This window comes from Thermobia domestica, chromosome 4 (genome assembly GCF_964235325.1).
Source record: "Thermobia domestica chromosome 4, izTheDome1.hap1.1, whole genome shotgun sequence".
NCBI classification, from domain to species: Eukaryota; Metazoa; Arthropoda; class Insecta; order Zygentoma; family Lepismatidae; genus Thermobia; species Thermobia domestica.
The window spans coordinates 181306373-181320441 of record NC_137457.1 but is presented as its reverse complement, the minus strand read 5'-3'; the positions used below and the strand labels follow the sequence as shown (position 1 = coordinate 181320441).

General features: G+C 35.6%; 1 long non-coding RNA gene across 1 annotated transcript in view; it reads right to left on the bottom strand.

Moving 5' to 3' along the window:
- Window positions 1-1691: 1691 nt before the first annotated feature.
- The window catches only part of LOC145683412 (uncharacterized), a 106240-nt gene continuing 93862 nt past the window's right edge, over window positions 1692-14069 (bottom strand). The window contains exon 3 of the long non-coding RNA XR_014131083.1: window positions 1692-1843. This is a non-coding gene — a long non-coding RNA (uncharacterized LOC145683412). The remainder of the gene's footprint in view (window positions 1844-14069) is intronic.

Here is a 14069-nt window from a genome sequence, read left to right as displayed (position 1 = left end):
AGAAAACCGAAACCGGATCAGGTGAAAACCGAACCGGTTTTAAAGAAAACCGATAGCCGGTTTCTCTGGAAACCGAACCGGTTTTAAAGAAAAACCGAAACCGGTTTCGGTGAAAGGCGAAAACCGGTTTTTTGAAATTTTTCGGAAACCGGTTTCGGTTTTCCTCGAAACCGAAAAACCGGTTTTTGTGCCCACTACTAGTACAAATAGCGTGTTGGGAACAGTTATATTACGATTCTTTGATGGTTATGCCTCTATAATTGCTACTGTTATTTTAAACCTGTATTTATTAAAAAATATTTTATTGTTTGTCGTTTGCGCAACATGTTGGCTACATTTCCTGATAATTGTGTGTTCATGTAACAACAATCTGTTATAATTTCATTTGCAATTCTTTACGTCACATAGCTCTGGTCTGAATTAAATAATTACATTGCAAGTCTTCAAAATTAAGGAAGATTGCTGGATGCTTATCCCAAGACTATTCATGAACTGACAAATTGCAACTCTTAAACGATCATGAGCCATGGCAACAATTGCAAAGTTCCAGTTTTAATCTTAATCATGAGATGAAAATTAGGGGCGTTGCCAATTTGAAAGATCGAATAATTGACGTTTGGTGTACATCAGAAGCAGTACTAAAGTCTTACTGTATAACTATAGAACAGAGATAAGCCTGCTATTGGCTTTTTGGGAAAATTTGCTGTAAAAATGACCTGTCATATACTATATTTTTCATTTTGAAAACTTCATTTAATTGAAATGGCCGATTTCAATTGCACACCGTCAAGGTTACCCTTAGGTAAAACTTGTCTCTATGCATAACATGTATTACCGAAGCTTGTATCTACATATTGTCATTAATACGCGAGTTAGAAATGGAGGGAAGGGACTTACGCACAGAGTAAGTGTGAACAATTAATGTGCCCGTAACTATTCTCCAAATAAGCGTATCTTAAAATTGACTTGAACATTGTCTTTCTGCTTATATTCTAGGCCGAAATTATGTATTATATTACATTATTCCCATTTAAAAAGCATAACCTTACTTCAAAATGGCTTATTTCGAGATGGCTGTCGTCAAAGCCCATACGACTTCTCCCTAGGTCTTCCCTCTAGGTATCTATATGTTTGTTCTTTCATTAACATTCCGTTTATAAGGGATAATAAGGACTTCTGCAGTAATTTCTAATCTTAAAAATACACCCCAAAAATACAAATAAAAAATACACCACATAAAAATAAAAATACACCACACTCCTAAAAATAAAAATAGAAAACATGCACCATAGCAAAACTTTCTATCATCACTAATAATGCATACATGTACTCCATCAGAAAAGAAAAAATATCAAACCATTGCCGGACACTTGAGTGATGCTCTTGTAAGCTTTACATGCTTTAAGAAATGTGTGGTGTTTTCAAAGGGTAATATGAAAGATCAGCTAATATTCCTAATACTTAATTCGAATATATACAAACAACTTTAACTTCTTATAGTATACCCACGCATTTATTATCATTTTCTACATAGTAGTATCAACAATAGTTTGTGACTTCGGAACTTATTCCAAACATTTTTCCACCGACTTTTGGATATATGAAGATGTTCTCTTTAATTCTATAAGGTAATTCAATTTCTTAATTCAATCAATATTTAAGGTAACATAGTTTAGAGAAACAAAATTAGGTTCTGCTTATGCAAGTTTATTTAGTGTTTTACAGAACATTTATAACATCTATTGTTCTATAATATTTCCAGTTCATGGAGAGATTTTTACATATCGAGGTAAAATACTGTAAATTACGATTAAAGATATACGTAATTTTCACCGTCGAAAAACTGCAAATAGAAGAAAATGTCATATTAGTTTAATACTATATAATTAACTAAATAATAAAGAAACTATAATAATGTTACACTTTTATAAGAAATTGATAATAGCTCAAATAAGACTATAAATTATCAATAATTAAATATTAACTTCATAAAAGGTAGTTAATATATCGTTTTATTGTAATAATTACTATTGTGTTTGCTTTCGTTTCAGAATTGAAAATTTTACTTGGTGATAGTTTACGAACAAAGGTATTAAGCTTTCTTTCATTCAATGTTTCTTCTTATTTATATTATAAAAGACCGTCAGGAAATCTGAAAATTATGTCGACCAATTGTAAATGTACTGCAGTGGCAAAACACGACATAAGTAAAAAATAATTTGTTACTTTTCTTAAGCTAGGAATTAAAATGTATGATTTTATTATTTTGTATTCAAACTTCCGCAAAAGACATGTTTTCGTACCGTATGTAGGTATTTATTTATTTATTTATCTGTCTGAATTACATGATGCATTTAGATATTATGCTGTGCTAGTAGTGCTTGAGAAAGCCCAGGCAAATGCATATCTTACGCTGTTAGGTGACCACGATCATTGATCGATGTCACTTGGATTGATGCATATGGCCTTGAAGTATCTAGAAATTGAGGGGAATTAACTATCCTCACCTAATTTGGGTTGGTGCCATTTAGTGTCAGTAGAACGTTAAAATTCTGAGTTCATGGGAATCATGAAATTTATAAGGCTTAAAATGTGCGTGTGTATACCTCTGAATGTTAGACCGTTCTAGTTCAATCCTTTGAGTAAATAGTCGAAAAATTAAAATTGTATATATAGCGACAATGTATACTACTCATGATTGATATTTGCAGTCCTGATGAAAAGTATCTTTCACTCTTTGCCATAACTTTCAAGGACCAGTTATATATTTATAGTGCTGTTTTGCGCTCTTGAAGGGTAGAGTTTGATCCGCTTCAATTCAGTACTCTGTAAGATGAACAAATACTGTCATATGCATGCAAATTTGGGTTTTTGTACTCATAGGACAGCATTTAATAAACCATATTTTTCCCTTTAATGTCTGTGTTTTTCTATGTCACGAACAAAACATTACAGACAAAACTTTGATAGTTTAGCTATTTAATAACAATGATGTATATTACTTTCCATTAACGATAATTTATCCTAATTTCATTGATTTCTAGGAATATAAACATACTGTTTTGGATTAGTTTGGCCTTCTTTGTGTGCGGAGACTCTTTGCAAGATTAAAATATTTGCTTACCATCACATACATTTGTATTAGCGTTGGTCAATGAATGTGTAGCTTCGTCGTGTACATAAATGGGGTGGTCCCATGTCAGAAGTGTCCGGACAAAAAACGAGGACAGAAGGACCATGGTGAAAACGGCCCTAGGACAAAAGGGTTCGAGTCAGAACGGCCCCGCGTCAAAAGGACTCCGCGACAAAAAAGGAACTAATTGAAAGGCCCCGAGTCGAATAGGTCCCGCGTCAAAAGGGCCCGGTAAACTGCCACCACTGCTGAAAAGCCTGAAATAAACGCTTGAGTGGAAATTAGGTACGAACTAGAGGACAGCATCCCTTTAGTACAAGGTGAAGTGTGTATGACAGACGGAAGAATATCAGTGGTTATTTGAAAAAGCAAATTTAAATGGCGATATTGATTTTGTTTGGTTGTTGTTGTTATGCAACAATCGCTATTTCTTAAGTTGCTTCTCTATGAAAGTTTGCTTGTATCCCCGTTTATCTCAGTTTGTATTCTCGTGACATATAAGATTCGAATGTTATAAATTAATCACTTCCCCTTCGTTCTAAAATTCCATTTCTACTTCTAGATCAAAGTACAAAAATACATATTAGTATGAAAATATTCTATGGAGAAGATTAGTTTAATTTTGCTGTGAGAAGACATATAATGTTATGTATACAGAGTTATTCAAAAGTATTCAGACAGAACAATAGCAACGATATGCGTGGACGGAAGAAAAATATATATTGCAATTTGTATTATTGAGAAAACTGCTTTGATTTGGATGGTGGTTAAAATGGAAACCATCTTAAATTCCGAGATATTGCATATCACACAACACTTGTTTTAATCTAAAAGGCTTGAATATTCTCACAAATGAGAATGTGAACTCATTTTTGACATATCATCTATTTAAGACAGAGTGTGCTATGTTTGGCATATGTAACTAATAGGAAAATCTATCATGCTATGGCAGTAACAAAGAGACGCATGGTCGGAGGAAAAGCAAATGTTGCAATTTGGTATTATTCTAAAAACTGTGTTAAATGATTTTGTGTACATCATGGTAGCCATCTAGAATTACGCATATTGAATACCACACACTATTATTAAAGAAATAATAAACACTTCTGACCAGAGTATATACACTTGTTTATTAAAAACTAAATTCCAGTGTAACAGTTTCAACAACGTAACGTTTTCTTCATCAGACACTAACTCCTGTCTGACGAAGACAACGTTACGTTGCTGAAACTGTTACACTGGAATTTAGTTTTTAATAAACAAGTGTATATACTCTGGTCAGAAGTGTTTATTATTTTTTTAGTGAGTTCCAGAGTCGTGATGGATAGAGTTGAATATTATTAAATATAAAGAGTTATGCGTGTCACATAAATTGAGGCTAGAATATTACTGTAAACGATAATCTAAATTGATTTTTGACAGACCATCAATCGTTTACAAGCTATGTTACGTTAGCGTATGTTACGTTTCATATTTTTCTAGTAAAAAGTATCATGACGTTTAAGTAACAAATAAAACGTTTCTTGTGTATCCTTGTGTTCGTACAATGTTGTACAGTGAGTTACCACATATACTAATAGTAAGTGTAACATATTTGTCCCAAACTCTTATTTTATGAATATAAAGCAGTAGAATTTTATTAGTGTTCAGTTTCTAATATTCAGTATAGCTCAACGACTTCGTTCAAATAGTAGCACATGTTGAAAATGTTTTATCTTATCAGTGTATTATGCCGTATGGTAAGGTTATAATGGCAAAGTAGCTAGATAGTAATCATACATTATCCAAATTAAGAAAAATAAAATACTTAAATTTTCTTGATCTTTCGTAGATAAACCTAAAAATTATTGGGAAAATGTGTTGTTTTCCGACCAATATAAACAAAACCTGCATGGATATGATGGTATGATAATAGTTTTTCGGCAAACAAATACACAGTTAATTTCAAGAACTTCGAGCTACTGTAAACAATGGAGGAGGAATCGTGCTAGTTTTGGTCATATATGTTCATTAGGTGGTGGGGAGTTATGTGTGTGTGTACATGAGAGCGTTCATTTATGAACTCAAAAATAACTGGTTAAATCCTCACACCAAAACAAGAAAAAAGTCCGTATGAACATAGGGCGAAAAGCACGTTGTTTCAAAGTTACAACATGCCGAAATATGTAGAAAATGGTAACTTTGAGGATGCCTAGCTTGAAAACTATGAGACATATCATATGCGGTTAAAGAAATATTAGAGACACTAGTACATTGTCTATGTAAATAACATTTTTTTAGAGTTGGTACTTATCGGCGCAACTAATTTTAGAGAGGAAGGTGGGGTATGGGTTGTGCTCTTCTAGTTCCTCTAAAACTATGTGCGCCGGAGCAATCCAACAAAGATACATAGGTATTTAGATAAAGAGTGCACTATTTCCTCTAACATTTCTTTAACTGCATTTGCTATTTCTAATAGTTTTCGACGTAGGCAGCCAGAAAGTTACAATTTTCTAGATTTCGGCAATCCGTAACAATGAAACGAGTTTTTCGCCCTATTTTAATATGTTTTTTTTCTTACTTAGGTGTGAGGATTTAACCAGTGTACTTTGACTACATAATAAATGAACACCTTGTATATTTATATCTTAACCTGATATATATCTTAATGTTCTTAGGATAAATCTTCTGCAAAGTGGGAAGACGCCAATTTGGGCAAATTGGAAATGATGTGAACTTCTAATTTCATCAAGATATTTATTCCAAGTAAAAGGCGTGTTGTAAGGAAAGTTTTGATTTAAAATTTACAAAAATGCGCGAAACCCAACCTTGAAATGCGCGAAACCCAAATTTACGCAGTATTGTCCTATTTTGAAAAGAAAAGCATTGTTTAAAATTTTAAGTAATAACTAATTTTTTAGACCTTGGGAAATGTCTGTGAGTAACGTTGTATTATGTCAGCTGTGATAGAATGGTCCTTGAAAAGCAATTCCAAATACGCCAGGGTTTGGGTCTCAATCTGAGTCTAGGTGCTTCGTCTAGGTTTCAAGCGTAGATAGAATCCATACTTTTTCATTTTATTACGATTATTATTTTCATTTATTTATTTTTTTTACGGAAATGGGTATGAATGTATAGAGTCATTCTGATGCAGGCAGTCGTGCGTCTGAAAAAGACTCGGGTGTTCCTGGTTTAAATCCCGACCGCAACTGATATTTTAAATATATGCTCCCTTGTGTCAAATTGAGAAAGTATTCTTTGCCTTCTCGGGTTCTTCTTGTGTAAAAGCGCTTGAACAGACTTCCTACCTCATCTTCCTCCCTACCTCTTAAGATTTGGATCGGGTCCTGAGGGGATAGTTACCAGGAATTTCGATATTATTTTTTTTTCGTAAAGTAGTATCTTCAAGCTGGAAATTATGTAAAGTAAAAAGATTAATATATAGTCATAGTCGGCTGCACATTCAGAGTATGTAACGTATGAGTGTCAGTATGTCTTGCAAATACAATTGTAAACTAATCGATGAAATTTACACGGTGTTTGAGAAAAGTAATGAGACTGATAACACTACGGGCTATCTGCCAGGTTGTATCTACCGGCCTGTGCTAGAGTTGTTTGTTTATCCCTGACACTCCCTCAGTCCGACTTACAACCCCGTACAGCTTACACATTATTTTTCACAGTGCCATAAGTGAAGAACTGTTTTTGTTGTGTGTTACAGAAATGGAGCATTGGAATGTAGAGCAACGTTGTGCAATAAAGTTTTGCGATAAACTTCGTGAATACGCGAGTGTGGCGTTTGAAAAATTGAAACAGGCCTATGGAGAACATTGCTTATGAAGAGCGCAAGTTTTCCGCTGGTACAAATCATTTCTGGAAGCCCGAGAACATGATGAAGATGGACCGCGCTGAGGGAGAACTTCAACTTCAAAAACTGACGAAAACGTTAAACGTGTGATGGCTCTTATGTGATCAGACCGCCATTTAACAATAAGGATGATGAGTGAACAGTTAAATTTAAGCCCCTTCACCGTACATCAAATTTTGACAGACGATTTGAACATGCGAAAAATTTGTGCCAAAATGGTACTGAAACACCTCACAACTGAACAAAACGACGATCGAGAAAACGTGTGCGTTGATCTTCTTGAGAGGATTGTCAATGACCAAGAATTATTCAATTGCGTGATCACAGGTGATGAATCCTGGATATTATAGTACGTTCCTGAAACAAAGCGGCAATGCTAACACTTTCACACTCCGTCATCTCGTTGGCCGAGGAAATGTTTAATGAGCAAATCAAAGATGAAGACGATCCTGATTTTCTTTTTTGATAGTAAGGGTATCGTGCACAACAAATTTGTTTCACCAGGACAAACTGACAACCAAGTGTTTTATAAAATTGTCCTTGAAAGAGTCAGGAGAAGAGTGATTCTTGTGAGACCAGAGATTGCAGACAAGTGGATGCTTCATCATGACAGTGCCCCGTGTCACAGGGCCATTTCCATCAGTGACGTTTTGGCCACAAAACGCATTGCTCTTGTTCCCTAACCCGCTATTCACCTAATTTGAGTACTTGTGACTTTTTCCTTTTCCCGAAATTGAAACAAGTCCTAAAACGAGTCATTTTGGAACTCTGGAGAACATTCATAAGAATCTGACTGACCAGTTAAAAGCCATACAAGTTGAAGACTTCCAGCGCTGGTACCAAGAGTGGGAACAACGACTGCGCCGGTATATAGCTGCCCAAGGGAACTCCTTTGAAGTAAAAATCATTGTTGTTCGAAAAACATAAAAACGTCTTTTACTTTTCTCACACGCCTCGTATAATATGCGTTTTTCTGTATTCCTCGTATATGGCTCTTGATAAAGTAACAAGATACTTAGATAGTCTAAAGTCAACAAGTCAATATATATTGCTTTTTTAAAAATCGCTTTCGATTATCTTTTTTCTCTCTAATAATACGTTTTGTATTATATCACTTTCGTCCTGATAGGTAGTACATATGGTTCACGAATATAAAATATGATTTGATAATAGATTATCTTAATTTCTAAACTCAATAGAAATGTGTAGTGAAAAAAGTATATCTTCCCACTAAATCACGAAAATATTATTACCAACACTTATTGAACATCTTTTTCGAACTATCCATGGACACAAGTATCAAAAGTGTCTTCAAGACTACTTCTTGGAATGTTAGTATTTTGTGAAGTATTTAAAGTGTAAAAGTTCGAATTTTGCAATTGGTGTTTATGTAGAAGATGATGATCAATTTATGTTCAGCGCTATAGCCTGTATTAAATACCTATTCTTTGTAATTTTGACACATAGGTTACTTTGGTACAAAGACCATTCTACTTTATTACTCGTAGAAAAATATTTAGGGGTAGGCCAAAAAATTTAAAACGTTTGCAAAAGTGTGAAAATCTTACCTAGTGTGTGCAGGTTCGTGCTGGCCTATCGGGATACCGGGATATGTCCCGGTGCGGCCTCCGAAAATAAATTATCACATTATAAATATACAAGTTTTTTAAATAATAAATTCTTACAGTCGTTACTGGTAAAGAACCAGTGGTAGGTACAGTGCACCCATTACATAATGCGCCCTTATGAAACCACATCAAACATTAACAGTTTTATTTATTCTTCTGTATTACAAAGTTCTGTAGAATGAATACATGATGTTATTGCTAGTATAGAAACTGTGAAGGGTGCAGTGGACCCTTTACGTAAGGTGCCCATGCGAAACCATGCCAAAGATAAATGGTTTTATTTAATCTTTTATATAGCATAATTCTGTACAATAAATATGTACTGTTTAATGTTGACGAAAAACCCGTGAAGAATACATTGAGCCTTGCGAACCATCATATTACAGATAAGTGGTTTTAGTTGTTTTTCTGTATACCAGTTTTATATGGTAAATTCATATAGTGGCTGTTCGTAAACAAGGTGCGAAGAGTATAGTGCGCTCTTATAAAAGGCGGCCTGCGAAGTATCACATAATAAATATTTTTTACAAATTCCTCTATACAGTGCCAGCTTTGTATTATACACTCAAACAGTTGCTATTGGCAGAAGACAAGTTAAGAGTACAAACACTTTTCAAAAAATATGTATAAAGCCAGTAAAGCAATTAACACGTAGGTCTATATCGTAACAAAAATTTAAAAAGTAAAAAAATGTAAAAAAAAAATAACTCAAGGGCACAACGCCGAATCGAAGTCGGGTAAAAGAGAATGCCGATTATTTTTAGTCGTAGATTCCATTTGTGTATAACTAGATATAGAGCAGTGGCAGTTCAATGGTGGCTCCCAAAGAAACTGGAGTAATCTTCTAGGCAGTGGCGTATTTAGGTGTGGCCATCGGGCTCAAGCCCCCCCCCAACTAAAATTTGTTATATGAAAAACTTCATTAAAATTTATCGAGACCCAAAAGAAAAATATAAGTGCTTATTCTTCTACATAACACCCTCGAAACAAAATCCCATACGCCAGTGCTTCTATGCTAACGGTTACGGATACTAAATAAACGTCTTCCTGTCCAAATTAAGAGTGTGTGCAAATTGAGCAAAGTAGCTTTGATCTAGATTAGGTTTAAAACGACAGTGCATAGGACAGTCAGGCGCGTATAAGGAAACATAACATGTAATATCCATAAAGAAAAAAATGATGTATGATAAACGAGTGTACTAGGGATTCTCCACATGACACAGGGATTCCCAAAAAATTGCATGAATGCATATTGGGCAAAAGTAAGATGTATTAAAACGTTTCCTCCTTATAATATGTAATTCAGTGGAATATGATACTTCTGTGCACAGAATCAACAAAAATGGATGAAACACGTTATGTTGTACACGTTGCATAACGATACAAAGAAACGTGAAGGGATAGTATACTTGATTTATTCGTTAAGTGAATCTTCTTCAGGGATAGTTTCGAGGGGTTTTCTCCTACCTTGAAGTTCCCTTCCCGTACCCCTGAGCTACTAAAAACTAAATTGCTATTGTCAATATACCAAAATAGCGTAATAGTGTAATCACCCACATTTTCATTTTGTCTCTGCTGGGACATTTTCTAGAAGAAAACTCGTTGGAATCACATCCAAACAACAGGGGAAATCTGTTTTCGACATTCTAATGTACCATGGAGCTGGATGGAATACCTGCACGGAGGAAAGAGAATATGGCACTTTTGTGTACACGTAGCAGCATGTACGAAGCCCATAGTAATAATCACTAAGGGCATGATGCTTTGGTCGCACACTACGGAACTAACATCCCTTGTGTGTTAACTTCGAGTAGCTTACAGAAGGCAGTTTTGTTGTCGAATGGCGTCAATTTACTTGGCTATATTGTACTACGCATCTACGGAACTTGTGAGTGATATGTATAGTCCTACGCTCTGCTGTTACGTGTGGAATTGTTGTATAACAGGAGAGGAAGAATCGCGCTTAACGACAGAGAGTTGTGTTCAGGTATTCACGGTCGTGTGAAAATGTAGACGTTGATGTTTAAGTAAAATTGATTGTGTTCATCTGTACGTATATGCACAGTGGAAGATTACTCTGTCCACGAGCTAGAAGATACGCACATCAATTACGGAGAGGCAAGAGAAAATAGCCCAACGACGAGAAAATTATATCGTAACCATCACCCTCAAAGGAGAGTAAATTTCCATGTATTTTTTCCTAGCCTCCATATTCGCCTTCGGGAGAGAAGGTCTCTTCTGTTTCCCCTACCTGAAATCTGAAGAAGTCCCACCATGTGAACAGTTGAATTTGAAGACAGTGAACTGGGAATGGTCGGAGACCATCCTAAAACTAGTAGTAGCCATGTATAGGGCATAAAAGCCAACATGCAACTCTAGTAAGGAGCCGCAGAGATTTAGTGTCAGCGTGCGTGCGGTATAGGAATTAATTTTATATTAGGCCTGTCTGTGTGAGAGTACTCATCTTTCATATTTACGTAATGTTCTCCCCAAATTATTAGAACATGTGCTCTTGAACATAAGACGGCAGATGTGATTCCAATATGACAATGCACCTTCACATTTTACAGGAATATACAGACCTACCTAAATAAATCATTCCCACATCGTTGGATTGGGAGAGAAAAACCGGTGTTATGAACACGTCGTTTACCTTACCTTACACTCCTCGATTTCTTCTTTTGGGGAGAAGTTGTATGAAACGCCTTTTGTTTGCAACACCAGCCACGACAGCCGAAGTATTTGTTGCTCGAGTTAATATAGCTGTGGGAATCACCTCCGAAATTTCAGGTGTGCTTGACGCACGCGGATTCGCCGATGTCACCTTTGCAATGCGGTCAGGGGTCAACAATATCAGATTCTGTACTGTTATTCTTCACAAGTATCTCGTGTACTCATACTACATTGCACAAATATTGTACCTACAAGTTACTTCTAAGTATTTCATAGTTATCCTAGTTTGTACGAAATAGAATAAATCGGTTGTTTGAAACTGTATTTCTTTGTACAGTAAAAGCTCTTTATTCGCGGGGTATATGTTCCATAAATATGCCGCGAATACAGAAACCGTAAGTACGGAATGACAATTTATATGGGATTATAGGGGATACCTTCCTATGTGACAAAATAAAAAGCAATTACACATATAAAAAATTACTGTAATTGAAGTTTTTGACCACATTGTTTAATTATTATCTTCAGGCTTAGGCAAGGGTTTGAAGAATTTTGTAATTTTTTCTTGCTTGGCAGTTTTTAAAAGCTCCTTCAATTCAGACTGATATTCAGCAGTGGCATTAGCAATTTGCCTCTTAAAAATAAGACTTCGTTCCACAGACGGATCAATTTTCACAAAGAAATCACAAAGCTCATTTGCCATTCTTAAATCTTCACTAAAATTTCTCAAATTAAATGTCACGTTTTCAGTGCTTGTTGAAGCCTCTTCTTCAGTGGGCTGTGAATTTAACATTTCCTCCAAGTCGGTTTCAGTCAAATCTTCATCTTGCAACTTAAGCAATTCCTGAATGTCACTTGATTCTATCTTTTCGAACCCATCTTGTCCTATTCCATTCGCAATTTCGGCTATGTTTTGCAGTCAAAGTTAGAATTTGCACACATTCTTCGTCATTTTCCGCAGTCAGAGCAGGCAACAGTTTTCCCCAGCATGACTTCCGTGTGTGTGGCTTCAGTTCTTCCAATGATTCTTTTATGTTTGTGCTATGTCAAATTTCTGCAGTATGCATTTTGCTATGTCAAATTTCTTACAGCATTCCATAACATTCATATCAGGATTTCATTCCACATTATCCAATACGATTTTGAAGGTTCGTGTAATGTAATAGAGCTTAAAGGCCTGGATTATTCCTTGGTCCATAGGTTGAAGCAAAGCCGTCGTGTTGGGAGGTAAAAATGTCGCCTTTATATTTGGATGCATAGTTTCAAGTTCACGAGGATGACCTGGTGCATTGTCCAAAACTAAAACTGCTTTAAAGTCTAAATTATGTCTTTTTAAATACGAGTAAGTTTCAACTTCAGAAACAAAACAATTCCGGAACCAGTTACAAAAAATAGCGCTTGTAACTCACGCTTTCATATTAGCACGCCAAAAGACTGGTAGGTCTTCCTTGTTTTGATTTTTTAAAGCCCGAGGATTTAACAATCTGTAAAGCATCAGTGGTTTAATGACACAATCTTCATATGCATTAGAACAAAGCAGCAGTGTAACTCTATTCTTTGCTGCCCTAAATCCAGAAGCAGACTTTTCACTTTTAGAAATGAATGCTTTGTTTGGCATTCTCTTCTGCATTAAACACTTGCTCAGGTTTGCATCTTCCATCAGCTACTAAGTTTGCAAATTCTTCTGGATATCGTTCTGCTGCAGCAGTGTCCGCATATTCAGCTTCTCCAACGATTTTAGTGTTGCGCAATGATTGTCTCATCTTAAATTTATTGAACAAACCTTTCGATGCTTGAAATCCTACATCTGTACATTCACAACTACAACTACCATCAGGTTCTTTGAAATGAGAGTAAAGACGCTCTGCCTCCTCCCGTACCATTGGACCACTCAGGGGCACCCTTTTTTGGTTGCGATCTTCGATCCATAATGACAACGCCACTTCCATTTTTTATATTGCTGGATCGCGAACAATTTTCGCTGACAGTGAAGTTGAAGCTACAGACGACCTTATTTTATCTCTGGATATTTTATCGATCGTACAGTTGATTTGTTGACATTGAGTGATCTTGATATGGACGCAAACGCCTCTCCAAGGCGTAAACGGTCAATTATTTCTATTTTCACTTTAAGCGGTAACACAGAAACTCGTGGCGAAACTCGTTTCTCATTTTTTTAGTTCACATTATTGTATAAAATAGGAAGACAGCGGTTGAGACGTGTTACTCGATCATAATTTTCGTAATGGATGGAAAGACGAAACAATAAAACACGCAAAGCAGCTCTTACCAAAGGACGGAACGTCTAATAATGTGGCGGCATTTAAAAATATACTTTATTCATTGAGTAATAAGTTTGGTTTCATTCTGTTTGTTTACATTCTGAAAAACACCGATCGTGGCGAAGGCGGCTTATGTCGCAGTCCGAACCAATACAGCGGCGATATCATTTAACAACATACTTTAGGCAAAGTTGTTATAAGGTCTATTTAACATTTTATTAGTCAATTTGATGGTGTTTACAAGGGATCTTGGGTTGGATACCTATTGGAATCTTTTTTTATTATCGATGTACGTAATGATTAGATCCGCGAATATAGAAACTTTTAGCAGCGAATATAGGAATTTGGTCGCATTTTTTTAATCCGCGAATAGTGAAAACGTGAATGAAGAAAGCGCAAACAAGGAGCTTTTACTGTACTTTTTAACTGTACACCTTTGCAGCGCAACAGCTTGTGTTTCGTCGAGTGTCGTTACTTCTGTGCTTGTAATATTATCTTCCACGGAA